The following is an 18,291-nucleotide window of genomic DNA, read 5'->3' on the forward strand; positions in this document are numbered from 1 at the left end:
GGCTTTGTAAGAGAGAGTGCTATAGAGAATGGATCATCACTCCCAAATGTTTCCCATTTGTGTAAGGATATACATGAGAGAATACCACATACATATTGCTGTCTTAGGACTGCCTGAAGGACTATACTGAAAGAACAAGTCACCCCAGTGAAAAGAAAGCTGTTATATTTAGTCTGGGGGGAGACTGTCATAAGCCACATCATCTAATTCTAGGCAAGCAGTGGACATCGGACCAAACTGCAGACAACACAACAGAATATTTTACCCCTCTTAATGTCTTTTCTTTACAGTTGGGATGATAAACCTCCCTCAGATAGCCTAACATAACTCTAAATGTCCTTTGGCCACTTTTGAAATTCCTGTAGGCGTTCCTTTCATTTGGCTTATTCTCGCTTGCATACTTGGAAACTAAATCTCTCTAGGCATTAAGGCCAGTCTATAAATCTGCACATTCCTGGGCAGAGAATAAGCAGATTGGATCTACTTTAAAATGTCAAGATTTTCCACAAATTAGAACTAAAACCTAAGTCAAAAACCACCAATAGATTATTGAAACTCCATTCTGAAAGGCAGGAGAAAGGAGGATGCTACCTTCTAAAACACCTACTTGTATTTCAGTAGGTTGTTTCTTTAACACAGAGGTGGAACAAACTGCTTCAATTAAATGTGCTTGTCTGCTGGTTCGTGTTGCAAGAAACCCTGTCATCTCCAGTAAAGTGTCACTGTAACTTACTTATTACTTACTTATTAATACACCTGCGGGGAAATACAAAACCAAGAAAAAAATATACTAACAGGAATTGCAATGCTTTCCTTTAAACTGAAAACAACCAACAGTCAGTACAAATAAAATGAATCTTTGCATGTCATCCTTTGCCAGAAACATAGTAGGAAAACAGCTACTGCACATTGCGTGATGCTTCCTTTAATATCATTACTGACATCACCCCTTGGGTATGTCAATTAACAAGGAGCATGCACACTAAGACAATGAAAAGCCTTTTAAGAATTTGCACCTCCACTTGTTTCTACAGCAAACAAACAGGAAAATTAGGCAAGTGTCTTGAACAAGGAATTTTTAGTCTGCCGTCTTTTCTAATGTTTGAAGCCAGGAACACGAAGGACTAAGAAGTGCATCCTCCTCAGTTTAGTCAGGTCTACTTACTGTCTAAAATCTCTTGAGGAGCTGAACCTAACTGATTGGACACATTGAACAGACATTACTACAAGATGCATCACATTGCTGTACTTAAGCAAAGATTCTTCCTTAAATCTCTGAGATTTATCACTATTGCTTTTCAACAGGACATGGAAAACTCCAAAGGGAGATTTCAGCCACATAAGGCTAAATGTAATTTGTCATAATATAATAATAATGATGAAGAATAATCTGTAGTTTTTAATTACTTGTCAAAATCCTATTACCCAACAAAAAGGTAGAAATATCTGTTGCCAATATCACACCTAAGTAAATTCTTAATAATAATAATCACAATAAATTATTACTTAATGGCTAAAACAATCAAGAAAAAGCCCCATTCATAAGCTCATTTCTATATCATCAGCTGTAATGTTGATCTCCCAAAGAAAACATGAATGTTCATTTTAATTTCACACTACATTAGGAATACAGGTGTAAAAAAAATCTATCAAATAAAAAGTGACATGTTCTGATGGGAAAACAAATATTTTTCATTTCCATAGCAATATTCAAATAATTGAGAGCAGATATGTTTAAAATTTTTAAGGGGGAGGAGGATGTCTTTGTTTTTCAAAGCCTGGTTAACCCAGCTGTAGACTGATAAGGGACAACCATGGTTTGCATCTAGTGACCCTTGTAAATAAATCACCATTATTTGGGAGATTGGAAGAAATGGATAGAAAAGTTCTGTCTGATGTCATTCAGCATTTGAAACTGTGCATTTTATTAAGTTATTCTCTTTTTAGTGGAACTCCCCATTGCTTTGAAAAGAAGATAAGTTGAAATATTTGTGGGCCGGAAGTTTGGGCAAAATACTATTTATTAAAAGCAGTAACAAAATACTCCTTTCTACCGCAGCCCTTGATACTGTATGATGCCTGGTAGAAAGTGCCAAAGGTCAGATGGTTAGGAGGCTTCATCCTCATAGCCTATAAATCTAATTCTTAGGGCATTTCAGATCAGGATTCTGTATAAATTATACTGTTGAGACAAAACATTCTTGTTGTCAGACAGGTGATTTATGGAAATAGTTTTCTTCATTGAAGATTAAGGTTATAAAATCATCCTAACATTGACCAGCAAAGCTATGGTATGGTCATAAACTTGTGACATGAAAAAAAAGACAGTTCTTGCAATTTAGCATGTCAGAAATTCTTTATATTCAGGTATCCCCAAGGTGGAAGATGTATCTGCGTGCAGGCCAGCTTTGTGAACAACAATCACTTGCTCATTTGGAGCCAAGACTGCAAAAATTTCTGGCTACACTTCTGTGTATGGGTTGAAGAATGGCAATAATACTGATAAGAAGAAAGACAATCCTGAAAGACCATATAGCAACAATAACACAAAAAAGTACAATTAATGCCTTCTTTTAAAGACAATGAGATTGCTTTCAAAAGTTCATGGTTTTCTTTCTACTAATATCTCCAGAGGGCTTAATTTAGAAGCTTAATAGCCTACCCTCTCTTTGTTCCTTTTCAGAGCTTCCAGCCTTTTATTTGCAGCAGCATTTTCAGAGTATACCCAAGAACTTGGTATCTCAAAATTATTATTGGAAAATAAAAATAAACAGTAAACACTTGCTCTCCCTGTAGAGATGTGCAAGCTTACAACAGTTAAGAAGTGTCTCAACTTTTCACTGTTAAATTTTAACAAACTTGATAGCAGGAGCATTATTTTTAACAAACCTACAAATACTTTTCTCAGGTAATACTGCCTCAGAAACCACTGGTATGAGCATACCTATGTAGACCATCTGAGCTCTTTTTGTTTGGGATAAAAATAGTTACCAGTGACGTGTGATAAATGACAGGTTTTTTATGTTTCTATCTTCTTGTTTTCTGATGTATGTCCTATGACAAACACAATTCTTTCATTTGCAGTCCTGTGTTTCTTGCTTTGACTTCCCTTTCCCCTTCTCTTTCCCAATTTTCTAAGAAGTTCAAATAGATGAACAAGTGATATGAGACAATCTTTTCTTATGTGGTTTTGGATTTTACACATTCCTGGCATCTTTGAAAAATGGCCAGGAGACTTCACTTCAAAACTGAAGATGCTGCTCTAAGAAATCATTCTAAAATCTATGGAAAGAAAAAATAACAAAGAGGAAGGATTTGAAGATGACCAAAGGATGATCAGGTTCTGGCTAAATCTAAAATCAAGAAATCTGTTCTCCCCTTAAAAGCTGAAGAACCTAATACATCTTCAAGCAGTACAATTGTATCGGCAGTTTGTCAATGTGATCAGTAGCAGCATTTCAGAGAAAAACACTGGGACCACACTATAGGCTTATGACCTGCTCATGTCAGCAGTTTGTAAGGGGAGAAAACATTCATTTCCTCTGAAGCTAGAACCTCCATTTCCACGTTTGACTTCAGTAATGATGAATTACAACGTCTTGGTTTGAGGCTTTAAGTCTTAAGCGAGTGGCGTAAATGCTTACATGTTTGCACAGGCACTGTAAATAACCAATAATAGTTTTCTCTTATCTGCTGGGAAATTCGAAATCAGGCAAACCCTCTCTATACATATATATCTATACTGCAAAAAGCTACTCTTCACGATCAGCCATAGGTACTAAGATTAATAAGATAACAGTAAGTACCACGATCAAGCTTCTGGTTGATCCAGTCATACAGTTTGAGGTGAAAATACTCCAACTAAATTAAGTCTGAATTCCTGGAAATAATGATGAATAAGATTTCCTCTACTTACCTCTATACCGAGTTTAACTATTTTTACTTCAGTTATAATACAAGCTGGACTCCTGCTCAAAGAGAAAAGGAGGATCTGAGGTTTTAGCCCAGGGAATATGAAAACCATGCCTTTGAGATTTGGTTTTGTGTAAGAAACCAAGAAGAAAAGCATCAGGGAAAAAGAAAAGCAGATAAACAGGACTTAGGGGAAGGTGGAGAGAGACTTGTGTCAGCAGCTGCAGAGTTCAAGGTTTTCACAGGGACTGGCAAGCCCAAAGGAACATTTCACTGATGTGAGGTTCCAAGCAGAAGTGCTGCCGCCAAGTCACAGCCAGAAGTAGATACCCTACAAGTTCTTTTTAATATTTCCAGTCTATTTGCTAATAATGATGTAGTCTTGACTGTCCAGCATGTAAAAAAAATTCTGCTTCACATAATCTATGCTTTGTCATACCTCCAGTATACAAATATGACTACTATTCAAGCCCAATATTAAATGTATGCTGCACTGCAACAGCTGGCATACTAGAGTCTGGACCTTTTGAAGTCAAAACATGCTGTGTGGGTTGATGTCTAACTGAATTATATTAATGCTTCCTGTTTCGCAGAATAAAAACTCACAACATGGGATAGGGAATGAAATTTAATGAAATTATATACAATAATCAATACTGCAACATTCAATGTACAAATATAGAATAATTTCGCAATAATGTTGCCTTTTTCTTTGTTCTGAATGCTATTTAAACATTGGCAGGTGGCCTTATCTTTTGCCTTTTCTATCAGCCTACATTTCCATTTTGCTTCCATCCCAAAAGAAAGTTCCCAAACCATCACGTACTACAACTTCCAATTCTATTTTTTTCTAGCATAACATGTGGCAATAAAAATGGGCAGTGAAAGGACTGTTTAGCATGACTACTAAAAATAGGGAAGTTATTTTTGACATAGAAAATAAAATAGTCAAAATATTTTTTCAGTAGATTATTGCTATTAAGTTTCATATTTCTTGAAGAAAGACAATGTGTCCAAGATGACTCATTAACAGTGCTAAGGAAGAAGTAAAATCCTCTAGCAGTAGTTCAGAAAAGCATATTATAGTACATCTGTCAAGTGGCTCTTCTTTAAGTGTGGCTGAGGGGCCAGAGAATGATATGACAAAAATGCAGTATCACCAATAGGTTATTTAACCCTGCCAGCATGCAAAGGAAAAGCATCAGCAATAACATAAATATTCGCAGTGGAAACCCTTTGATTCTTTCATAATTTAGATTTGACCTCAGTGAGACACTTGGCAAAAGACTGTTGTGTTTCTCTGATTCTAGACTTTCATGAAAGGACAATAGCCCTCTTTCATCAACCCTTCATTGATATTGGCCTATACAAACCTACAAATGTTTGATAACTAGGATTTTGCAGACTAGAACTGAAGCACACTGGCAAAGCTGCTATGTGTAGAAGTCACTATGGTTACTGCCTACACTTGCTTTGCTTCCAAGAAAATCTTTCATTTCCATAAGCATTAAAATTCACCAAATGCACCAAAATTATTCAGACAAAAAAAAAAATCTCTTTGGTTTATAAGCCTTTTAGCAGTGTTGCTTTTATCTTTTTAAGTTTAGACTCTTAGCTGAGGTATATTATTATTACACATCTGTGTGTGAGGTCAATTATTGCAGCAGAAACCTTGCAGTGGAAATGCTTTGTTAGACCCCATCTTCATCAGTGTGTGTGGAACAGCTCTCTGCTCTTGGCCAGTGCAAAGCCGAAACTGAGAAAATGTGGTAGAGGATGCCAGAAGAGAAGCAGTAGCTGTGGATTTAGCAAGACAAACTCTGAAGAATACTTAGTATTATTGTAAATCTTCCAACTTCCAAGAAAATTAAAAGTTCATCTTCCCTGATTAGATTCCCTCTCTGTTGTGATAACAAATAGCTATACATATTTGTTTGGTTGTTTTTTATTTTGCTTTATCTTACAGTAATCAGTATGATTCTTCCTTTCAGTATTTGTATATAAATGTCATACTGGCTAGGACTTGTAATACTTCTTGAATTCATTGTCATTTTGGTATACCATAAAACTGTTCTTTAAAACTGTGTCCAGTGGTTGTGTCCTTGACAGTCACTAAAAACATTTCTTACTTTTACTCTTTTACTGCAGGTAGCTTTCTACTTAAGTTCCTCCCAGCATGACAGGTGATTATGCTCCCTGCTATTGCTTGTTATTTTGAAAAGCTTCCTGAACCACCCTGGCTACTGCTCCTACCTCTAAGTAGCCTATTCTTCCTCTTTTCCCCTCAATACCTCCTTACAGCTAATAGCCTTTAGTCACCAGGTGACATATCTGACAGAGGTAAATCAATGCACATTTTATCAGTTCAACTATTTCCCTTTGCTTTCCCTTGTCTCTGATTTTATTCATTAACCCTTTAGGTCCAAGTTCTTAATATTACTCTTTATACTCTCAGTGAGGTCCTTTGAGAAAGTTTCACTGAGAACATTTTTCCTCTTTTTTCAGGAAGAGTAGAGTGCTCACTGGGAACGGGACATGCAGATAGAATACTTGAAACCTTCAGCAGAAATTACACTGAACTATAGCTACAGTTGGTAAAGAAGCAATGCCATCAGAGTCTTGTTCCTACTGCTGAATCAGGATATATAGCTCCCTCAACACTCAGTTGCACATAATCTCTTCCAGCATTGCCAGCCCCAAGTACATAAACAAGACCCCCAAAAGTCACAGGCAGAGCCTTACCAAAATCATAAATGCTTTCCTAAAAGACAGATATGCAAATTTCACTTAGTATTCAAATCGGGTTTCCAACCTGTAAGAACTCTGAATACTGTCTGCTATGCCATTACTTTCTCAGCTCATCTGAAAAACAGCTTTTCCTGTAATCCCTCATTTTCAGACTAACAGACTTTGGCCAATGCATTAAATGTCACATGAAACAACAAATCAGCAGTGGTAATTTTTTCATGCATAATTTCTATTTACAGCAACTAGGTATATTGAAGAGGGAGGAAAGTATTTCCTAGAAGTTCAAAGGACTCAGCTGTGGTTTAAAAATTAATCCACTGCCTGAAATCTCCAGTCTTCAAGGACAAATATGTCACAGGGCAACTACTTCACGCCTTCAAAGAAGTCATCATTATCTATTTCAGTCATAGAAAGTGATATGAATAGTTCTGAACAATTCTCTGCTCTAAAGTTTTCAAAATAAATAAGAATGTGAAAGAGGTTTTCCTTCTGATGAAGTCTTACTAAATGCAAGTGTGCCCAGGTTTTGGCAAAAGTAGAATAGCATTTTAGCAGGAGCTTATAAAAGCTGAGTAACAGAAAGGTGATATACCAAAAAGCTGATATTTATTGGGAGGGTGCTGCTGTGACTTTTAAGATGTTCTCTGTTACTCTTGCCTAGCTACTTGTGCTCCTGTCTTCTCTCCTGGGAGAAATGCCAAAAAAATAAAGTGACCTCTGTGTACCAACTATTAAGTTACTTAAAATACGTTACAAGCTGGTTGGCACAAATACATATTTTCTTCTGTTTTTCAACACATATACCCAGTGCAATGAAAATTCACAGCCCCAGCTCCTTGGGAACCAGTCAGCCCTAATTATGGTTTCAAATAGGGCATCAGCTGCAGCTTTACAAGATATGGCAGAGTATCTTAATCCGTAAACAAGAAAATTTATAATGGGACAATATTTAGACAAACACAGACCTTGTTCCAATTAAATTAATCCAAGTTAGGGATCAAATTACCTGTAAAGCTATAAATTATACTTTAGAAATTATTCAAAGTAAAGCTACAAGCACACAAAAGACATGCCTCTGCTTTACCTAAAGCACAGACACATAGGGTGCAGACTCGTCATCATAACAATTCAGTACACAGTACAGAGAAAACACAGCTATAAAAAAAGTCATTATCGTATAGAACACAGCTGGCAGATAGACTTAAAGAGACAGGGAAGAAGCTGAGGAAATGGCAACTTTGTAGGCCTGCAAGATCTAAGAGACAAAGTGAGCCACAAGCTGTGAACAAGAAGAGGGAGTAGAGAAAGCCTGCAAGAAAACAGCCAGTGATGGAAGCACAGGAAAGAAGTCTGCTATAAACAGGGAAATCTGCCCTGTAGCCTATTCTACCATACCCACATCTCTAAGACAGACAGAGGAGAGTTTATAATTGTTATCCTATATACTTGAGCTGAGCACCTGCTGGCTGCAGGGCTCTGCTGACCATTCTTCCAGGGGAAAGATTTCATCTTCTGTCTGTATGCTTGTCGTCAACTCTGCTGTAACACAAGTGGACAGCTCCATCTAGAGGGCAAATATTCCCTCATCTGTTAAAATGGTGTAATTGAGACTCATATCTTATTTATCCACAGGTCAGCATGTACTCAGGACAGCACTCCAAGCTTGGCAAGGATTTCCATTGGAAGGGAGCAAGCCTCAGCTCCCTCACCTTCTGCAAGGCCTGAACAGCTGAAAATAAACCCAAGCTTTCCCCCAAACCTCTTTCTTTGAATGTTCTCCAACAATAAGCATGCCAGACTGATTTTGTGGCATCCATAAAATGCCACAGATTGAAGGCTATTCTCATTCTGGTGAAGAGAATGGGTTCCAAAGAGAAAGGGTCCATGAACTCCTTACCACTAGCATCTTGTGAGAAATAGATGACCAAAGTTTTTCCCACTAATACACTGATAAACACATCTATATTCAGCAGCAAACAGCATCAATAGTTAATACAAAGTTAAATAAATGTTTTTAAATGGCAAGGCTACCAAAAAGGATGTTTACAATCTTTTCTGTTGCAAGACTTTCTCTACTAAGCAAAGAACAAAGTACTGTGGGATTGAATGTACCTTCAGCAAGTTTGCCAACAACACCAAGCTGTGTGATGCAGTCAACATGCTGAAGGGAACTAATGCCATCCAGAGGGACCTTGACAGGCTGGAGAAGTGGGCCAGCACAAACCTCATGAAGTTCAACCAAGCCAAGTGCAAGGTTGGGGCAACCCCAAGCACAACTACAAGCTGGACAGAGAATGGATTAAGAGCACTCCTGCAATGAAAGACTTGAGGGTGTTGGTTGGCAAGAAGCTCAACATGACCCAGCAATGCGCACTTGCAGCCCAGAAAGCCAAAGGAGTTTGGCCAGCAGGTCAAGGGAGATGGTTCTCTCCCTCTACTCTGCTCTTGTGAGACCCCACCTGGAGCTCTGCATCCAGACCTGGGGCTTCAACATAAGAAGGGCGCAGACCTGTTGAAGCAAGTCCAGAGAAGGGCCATGAAGATTATCAGAGCTGGAGCTGGAGCTCCTCTCATATAGAGTTGGGGCTGTTCAGCCTGGAGAAGAGAAGGCTCTGGGGAGACCTTAGAGCAGCCTTCCAGTACCTAAAGGAGGCCTACAAGAAAACTCAGAGGAACTTTTTACAAGGGCAAGTAGTAATGGGACAAGAGGGAATGGCTTTAAACTGAAAGATTTAGATTACATATTAGGAAAAAGTTCTTCACAGTGAGGCTGGTGAGACACTGGAACAGGGTGTCCAGGGAGGCTCTGGCTGCCCCATTCCTGGCAGTGTCCAAGGCCAGGTTGGACAGGGGCTTGAGCAACCTGGTCTAGTGGAAAGCATCCCTGTCCATGACAGGGAGATGGAACAAGATGATCTTTAAGGTCCCTTCTAACCCAAACCAGTCTATGATTCTATGATTCTACTCTTTTCTAACAATTGATGGAACAAATATCTCCAGCAACATACTAATTATGTTAAGGAGCCTGAAAGCACCAAATCACACACATTAAAACTGATAAGCAAGTCTAACGGCATACTCTCCATTGTTGGGATGTCGGGTCTGTGACAAGCTATTTCATAGAAAAGCTCCTCTTCTCCACTGATCAGAAATTTAAAAAAGCCTTTGAGTGGATGTCTCTGAACTCCCCTTTCTCTCAGTCACAGGCCAAAACACGTATCACAATGTCATTTTTTTAAAGCTTCATTCCACTGCAGCTTACTGTACTTCTGTAAGGGCTTATTCAAATAGGCAATCAGTTATATCAATATTGTTCTTCCTGTTCACTGTTTTCAGGCTGACAGGGTATGTATCACCAAATATGCACTTTTTATAAATCAATATATTTAGATTCAGACAAGCTGTGTATCTGAGCAACAGTACAGCAAGGAGAGACTGTTGTCTATGCATTACATTTTCTCAGATTACTCATTTATTATACAGTAGTGTTCTAAATTTTACCCATCACATTGTCCTGGTGATTTTTTAGTAAAGGAGAAAATTTTGACTTAAACAAATTTACCTGTTTCATAATGATGCATTCTGCAAGTTAAGTATAAGCAGCTAATGTGAACCTGTGTAAAACTGCCTAGCTGATTACTGTAAGCAAGACATATTTGTGGGGAAAAAGAAAAAAATGAATGTTCCTTTTCCTATGAAGTTCAATTGCAGACCTGGTTACTCATTTCTTAACATGTTCTCTTTCTTTGCTTTACCCATTAAATACGTATTTTTGCAATAAGAATACAAAGCTAAATAAACAAAAGGAGAGGCAACAGATTCTGCAGTTCTAGGTTTGGGGATTTTGTAATGGGCATATATTTATGAAGCACTGGGTTTTTTTAAGGGCTTCATTGCCTAAAACAAAACCAGCAAACTACACAGTAATTTCTTCACTAACTTTTTTCCTGCTTTAGGAATTCAGATCCAATTCACCTTTATTCAATACAAAATTAGTTGCAGTGATGAGTCATATTTTTGTGGTAGCAAAGAATATAAGATACATGTCTATTTATGTAGCATCTGTATAACAGTGTATTTGAAGTTTTTTAAGGTCTCTTCAAACAGAAATACAAAAGCATGGATGAAAAGCAAACTCAATAGTGGCAAATAGCCCTGTGGACTCACATGTGTTTGCAAACACATACACATATTATTCAATGGCACTGTATCTGTATAAACAGCCATAGATAAAAGCTGAGTATCAATCAAATGAAAGCACTGGAGTTAATCTCCAAGCAGCTCTACTGATTAGCAATCATTTATGCTCAAAGACAATCCCACCTTGCAAGCTCAGCTTCGTCCCTTGGCTTCAGACTCAGGACAGACCAGTCCTCGAGCAAGTCCTGCCTCTTTGCAGTGTCTGGCTTTGCAGTGTCCAGCATTAATTGAAATCAGTGTCTCAAAAACCAGGGGGCTAGGTGTCCACATAAGTGGCACATTAATGTACTGCTGAAATACCCCACAGTCCCAGTCTTTATTTGGGTGGTCCAAAACTGAAGAAGATAGAGGAGGGAGAGAGGGATGGACAACAGACTCATTATTTCAGTGAGTTTTTAGAGGCAGTCTTTTTCTGAAACCTTGAATTAATCTAATCGGATAAAAGAGAAGAATAGCTTAGGTCAAGGGACAGTATTCAGAAAGGTGAATAAAAGTATGAAGGACAAGGTAACATATGTGGAAAGATGGAGGAGATAGTCTATTACGGCATATATCTAAAGAAGTGGCATAAGGTACAGGTAATTTACAAAAAATTAACATAGCCTTCTCTATGTGTCAGGAACATACCATCTGAAAATGGTAGAATATGTGAACAGTGACTTCCGGAAACTGAGCTACAGAAGTATCCATGAGTGCAATCCTAAAACTTCAAATGCCAAAATCAGAAAAAGACTGAGATTATTTCAGTCATTGTAGATCAATGTTCCTGGTCTAAATTAGTCAGCTGCCTGTTATGCAAGATCATCCTCCCTGCTAGTCATTCTCACAGGGTATTTACAGAACACTATATGGGAATGGTGAGAATCTGAGTGAAGGCACTACCAGGAGGAGGCTACTTAAAAAAGAATATACTGCATGCATTTTCAGGCAGACATTTAAGCAGACATTTCTGTAAAGCATTTGCTTTTCCACATTCCATTATCTATGCACACATACATATATACACACATGCATACACTGTATTTACATGTCATTGCAGGCAACATGGAAAAGAAGGAACACATAAATACGTTTTAAAAAATCTTTCTAGAGCATGAATTATTTTGTTACTTAGGGATACCACAGGTTTACTTGGAAATAGCTTCTCTTCTTCTCTTCAGAGAAGAGCATTTCACAAATCAAGGTGATTCTCTCAAAGCTTATATTGGCATGATTAACATTTAATGGAGTAGAAGGAAGAGGGAAAAAGAAATCGGGGAAATTTGGGTTTGTATCATCCCAGTAGAGTTAAACTTTTCCTCTTCCAGGTGTTTGATTCAATGTCCTGAGCAAGTTGTACACCATCTCATTAAAAAGATCATAATCAAATGTACTCAAGATATTTTAGCACAATGATCTGTTGTTTTCTGCTCCCTAGCTTGCACTATCATTTCCTTACCCTAGCTGGTTTGGGGTTGAGATACAGTTTCACCTGTATGGAATAATTCCTGCCTGCTTAACTCTTCCTAAAAGCCTCCTTTTTGAAAAAAAAAAAAAAAAAAGCATAACAAGTGACGCAAACATAAGGAGAGCTAGCTCAAAAAAACTCTCTAAATTTTGCTGCTTGCATTTTATGACAGCAATGCTCTGTGCACAGAATTATCTCAATTACTGTTCTACCGATACGTTCCTAAAAATCAGCCAGGGAAGAGAAGTGGTATTCTGATTTTTCATCATTAGTTTTACTGAGTTTTTATTAAGTTATAGTGCCTGAATTAAAAAAAGTTTGGATTAATTTTATTTACACAGAATACAATATGCTCTGCACTGATTCAGGGTCCATCTCACTTGCTAAGGCACAGGATAGGAAACTGGGATCGTTGAACTAAGTGAAAACTTAGGCTACTTTTGTTTGAAAAATAGCACTTTTCAATAGCACTTCACCAAAAATGAAGGAGCTTCAGCAAAGCCCGCCAAACTCCAAATGGACTGTCTGATGATTTGGCACAACTTGAGATAACTCTGAAAGCAAGTACGGCCAAATTAGTACTTGCATTCAGTTAAAATGAAATGGGCTATAATACAAATAGAACAAAATTGGGCCCAGATACTGTAATTCACTATGCAGGCAGACTGTCAAGTGCAGAATCAGCATGTTGGTGAGCAGAGATCTAATGAGGAAAACCTCTAAAACAAAACATTTGTTAGAAGAAAAAGAATTGAAATACTGCACATAACTAGAAATATTTGCTAAATACCAAAGACATTAATAAACAATTTAAGGGCAATTACTTCCAGCCTGTAAATGATTCTCAATGTAATGAAAAGAATTTCATGCAACAATTTGTCAAACTGCTTTAGAAAAAGCCCTAAAATAAGCCTGACAACTATGTTTATCCACAGCAAAACAAGTGTTTTAATAAGAATTAGCCAGTCCAAGATGTGGTGCATTTCCTGAGCACAACACAAGTGACAGAGAATTTTGGAAGAAGACTAAAGATGAGAGTGAAGGAGCGAAAGGTTAAACATACAAATCTCAGAAAGAAAGGAGTCTTTAAATGCTGAGCTTTTTTGAAAATTGCAGCCTACAATGCAGTTCATGTTTCCTCTGAATTAAGGGGAAAAAAGGAAAAACAAGCATTTTGGTATTCTTAAAGAACCAGCTTTATAGAGAAATCTATTTACATTAACATGATAGATTGCATCATGTTATATAAATAAAACCTTATACTGTGACAGAAGGATCTGCTAGGAAAGTCAGAAATTCAATTGAAAGAGATGCTGTGAAAAATCTGCAAACCTGAACACCAAGAAAGAGAATGAAACAAAGAAAACAGAACAGGTTTCTAGACATTTTACAGATAAAAAATATGTACAAATAATAAAGGAACAACAACAACAACAAAAAGCCTTACCATGATGTTTGCACAACTGTGTGTCTGTAGCCCATGCTATAAATGTGAATACCTCCTATTCCCATCATCTCAGCCCCTCTAGTGGCCGGTACCTGAAGATCTTCAGGAGGGACACAATCTGTGAGTATGTACCATTTGCTGCTGCTCCTGTATCTCGTCAGAGATTTTTTTCCTTAACTGTGTAATTTTTTTCTGGCGATATAACTTGTCACCTTTTATTAACATTTTTGTCAGTGCTGCTGCTGCGTGCATACATTTAATTGCTAAGCAACAAAGAGTAAGCTCTGCACAGCACATTCAATTACTGCATTCCTGGTGCCATGCATTGTTACTAGTGCACTTACATAATATAAAATACAGAAAAAAAAAAAGGTAAAAAATATTTATTTCTGTTTCCATAGCATCTAGAAGCCACAGTCTGGAAATCAGGCTCCATCATGCTAGCCAGCAGACACAGCGCTAACAACTGAAGGTAAGCACAAGTGAAACGATACAAAGTAGAGAAAAGTTAAAAGTGGACCTGAGTTTCCGCATCTGCACAGGTCAAGAGGCTAAATTTAAGGCTCAGAGGTGACTACTCACCTACAGGTAGAGAGTCCTGATTGTCTGACAGTGGGGAACTATTTCTGTGGCTAAAATTCCTCAAATACTTGAGACGTGTTAAGTATGGTGGCCTCAGAGCACTGACTGAGAAGGAAGGCTGGACTAGACGACCTTTGGTAGTCCCTTCCAATCTCAACCATTCTGTGAAAGCAGTAACACCTTGCAAAAGCTTATCAGCTTGAGCTTGGAAGAAGAGATACATCTACACTGTATCAAGAAATAATCTCTCTTCCTTTTCCTCTTTAAGGTGAAAAAACAGGGCAGGCAACATTTTCTTGCCAAAAATTACACTTCGCTGTCTACTTTTCTTATCCAAATGCACATTTGCCCCTGCAATTGAAGGGTGCTGCCTCCAAAATCTAAGATTGGCATGCACATGGATTATTTGAGTTTATCATAAAAGAGACTGCAATTCTGTCTTTCATTTACTGAAGAACAGCTATGTTCACCAAAGACTTCTCTTTGCGACTGAAATGTAAAAGGACAGCGACCCATACTTGCCCTTGGCATGATTACTAGCAATTTATACCCATCACAGTCAGTACTTCATTTCTAAATAGCACCTTATCTGTAATATTCAGCCAGAAGAGCAGCTTGGAAAATGAAGCCATTATTGTGTAGGTGTACAAATTTGCACAACTACATCTACTTCTTATCAGTTAGATAGGAATTAGGGTATTGGGTCTGACTCATGCTGTATCCCTTTGACATCCCCCAAGTAGCCCAAATAAAGATGCAAGCTGGCTGCAAAGAACCAGTTGGGAAGACCCCCAAGCTTTATTTCAGGATACTATATACCAAGAATTATAGCAGGTATACTTCAAGCCAGGTATTTGGTCTATCAGTCTCAAGGACCAAGAGGAACACCAGGAAAATAGGCAGTCACTATTAAATAATGGACAGTCACATACACTGTCCTGCCAAACAGCACCAATATTTCCTCTGGGTTCCAACATCTTTACATACAAAGTAACTGAACTTCAATAGTAGCTAATGAGTCCAGTCTCTTTTGGATGTGTTGAGATGTGGGCTGTGGTCATGTTCTGGGCACACCATCATTTACACTCCCATGGGAAGAGCACACAGCATTCTTCTAAATGAACCACAGCAGGACCTCACAAAGAACATTATCAAAATCCTAAGCTAATTAATTAAAACAGTACTTAATCATACAAAGCACTTCTGCATTCAGCTACTCAAAACACTGATTCCTTAACCCCTGAAATACCTTTGTGAATATATTCTTTTTATTGTTATTTCATAAGAGGGGAGACGGATGCTTGGAGAGACTATATATTTCCAGGAACTACAAAGTCAGATCCTGTAGCCTCTTGATCTAAAACAGATACCAGGGAACCAGTTGCCAATTGGGAGATCCCGCTCCTGCCTCTTCGGTGACTTTGTACAGACTCAGCACAGAACTGAGACAGAGATTAGTGAAATAAATACAGAAGAAATTGTCAGATTTTCCAGATACTAGAAGGAGCTTAGTGATTTTCTTACGATCCAGAGTCCCAGGGCTCTTGGAATAAGGGTTCCACAAAAGGTAGCACAGAAAACAAGTCTCATATCACTGGCTTTCAATATAGAAACATTGAAAACCCACTGAATGAGGTAAATTAATGTCATGTTACATTATAGTTTGTGTCCTGATAACAGTAAGAACTTAATCTTTATCATTTAACATCCTAGCACTCAAAAACTACTAAATGAATATATGTGCTTCTACATTTCATAACACATAGCCCATTTCTGAATTCTTACATTGAACATTCAAGGTTTCTCCTGCTTTGCTCAAGACAGCAAGGTTACCTTGTTTGATGGGATTTTCCCCAAGCATCAACCTAAACACCAAACACGTCTGGGCCTAACATAGTTTTCTTGAATGACACAATTTAATGAAACTTTCAGGGTGCAAGTCTTCACAATGACTCCACGCATAAACGAAGCACTTGGTGCAGAACACAGCCTCTGAATTTGAGCTACAGTGACAACATGGGCAATACAACCAACAAGGCAGGAAAAGAAAGGATACATATGACCATTTCAATCACACAATTGACAGCACAGTGTTTTGATAAATGCTTTGTTATTCCCACAGTTTTATAATTGACCTTTCATTCCTTCAAAGAACTGTAGTCATAATCCGTTCAGCTTTGAGGAGTTCAAGAGAAATACATACACATTAAGTGTATGCAAGTATACAGGCCATTAATCATAGAATCATAGAATCATAGAATAGTTAGGGTTGGAAAGGACCTTAAGATCATCTAGTTCCAACCCCCCTGCCATGGGCAGGGACACCTCACACTAAACCGTGTTATCCAAGACTTTGTCCAACCTGGCCTTGCACACCACCAGGGATGGAGCATTCACAGCCTCCCTGGGAAACCTATTCCAGTGTCTCACCACCCTAACAGGAAAGAATTTCTTCCTTGTATCCAATCTAAACTTCCCCTGTTTAAGTTTTAACCCATTACCCCTTGTCCTGTCACTACAGTAAATAATAACATGCTTGTCCTTCCTAATGTGATTTTACTTTTGGTCAGCCCTGAACTGATCAAACAGTTGGACTAGATGATTATTGTAAGTCCTTTCCAAATGAAATAACTATTCTGTTCTAGAGTGAGCTACAGACTCCAGGGCAGGCAGCCTGGTGCCTCAGTCCAGCTAGGCGGCTGGACATCTGCACTGGTGAAGCAACAATTCTGGACTAATGGGACTGGGGAGGGAAGGGAATATTTTTCCCCCTATAGAGACCCATTACAGAGCATGCCTCCTTGAATGATAATAAAAGGGAAACTAAGTCTGCACTTTGCAGGCTCTTAGTCTCTTCTATCCAAAAGAGCACTGACACCAGCAGCAGCATTAGCTCATACTTTGCACATCATGCAGGTTAATGGGGCCAACCTTCTAAATGAAGTATCAAGACAAGCCTTACTGGGCTGAGAAAATCATCTTTTTCTGAAAATAATAAGATTGAATAGCTTTCTGTCTATCCCAATGGCATTTTTCAGGGACTGCATCCATCTTACATAGACCATAAGATAATTCTCAGCCAGTACTAAGCTAAATATATATATTTCTAAATCAAAACAACTTCAGAGATGTGTCACACAAGACTGAGTCCAAACCAAATTAGAACTGTGGATTAAAAAGACATTTTCAAAAGGTGTATGTGTAAAAGGCTGAAAGATATTTCTCAGTTCACAAAACAAAATTTGCATTTTGGTTACTTTTTACCTTTGCAGATAGATCATTCAAAGGAAGCCAAAGCCACACAATTACTAAGAGCATGCATAAGGAGCACCCAGTGAGGCTCTTCCTCAATTGCAGTGCTTTAGTCATACTTAACATCAACAGCTTCCACAGTTTTTTCCTGAACTATTATTTTCATTTTTCCTATATCCACCATTTTTGTGAGGTACATCTTTAAAAACAATCTGTCACAATATGTAATTAGTGTTGCCTTTTTTTGCCACACCACTGTGGGGAGAGAATTTTATCCTGTATCCAGTCTGGAAGTACTCACAGGACAGACAGCAACTGAATAAAGACCTGAGCAGTAGCTGTGAATTTTACTGTTGTAATACTATTAAGTTAAGCTTTCTTGAAAATGTGTTTGCTTTTTTTTTTTTTTTAGGGATGGGCATGAAGGAGAGGAGCATTACATGAATTTCTGTAATTTAATACCTCAGAGATGAATAGTAGAGCACATCTCACATCTTCAAGCACTTGTCTCCAAAGCAATGCTTCCTTGCTTCTAAGGTAGAGGCAAGGAATGTTTTATTCACAATAGCTCAGAAATGGCTAAATGCAGCTCAAATGACAGAACTTTTGGAATATGTACTTTACTTAAGCTTTGAACCTGCTAAAAACTCGTAGGATTTACACGTTGCAGAAAAAAAAGGGATCTTCAGCTCCTAAAATAGTG

The 18,291-nt window shown here is 38.1% G+C and overlaps 1 protein-coding gene across 14 annotated transcripts in view; it reads right to left on the reverse strand.

Annotated features, from left to right (window-relative positions):
- Positions 1–18,291, reverse strand: part of DLGAP2 (DLG associated protein 2) — a 463,247-nt gene that overhangs the window by 331,072 nt on the left and 113,884 nt on the right. For 6 of the 14 annotated variants that reach the window (XM_061460695.1, XM_061460690.1, XM_061460688.1 and 3 more), the window contains exon 1: positions 13,755–13,999. The exons of 7 other annotated variants lie outside the window; for them this stretch is intronic. The gene's annotated coding sequence lies outside the window, so the exon portion shown is untranslated. Of the gene's footprint in view, positions 1–10,983; positions 11,062–13,754; positions 14,000–18,291 lie in introns of those variants that run through there. One more of the 14 variants, XM_061460692.1, reaches the window with a different exon arrangement.

The sequence above is a fragment of the Pezoporus flaviventris genome, unplaced genomic scaffold, assembly GCF_033815535.1.
Source record: "Pezoporus flaviventris isolate CSIRO_AGI_PZ_B2104156 unplaced genomic scaffold, CSIRO_AGI_Pfla_v1 ptg000031l, whole genome shotgun sequence".
Lineage (NCBI taxonomy): Eukaryota > Metazoa > Chordata > Aves > Psittaciformes > Psittacidae > Pezoporus > Pezoporus flaviventris.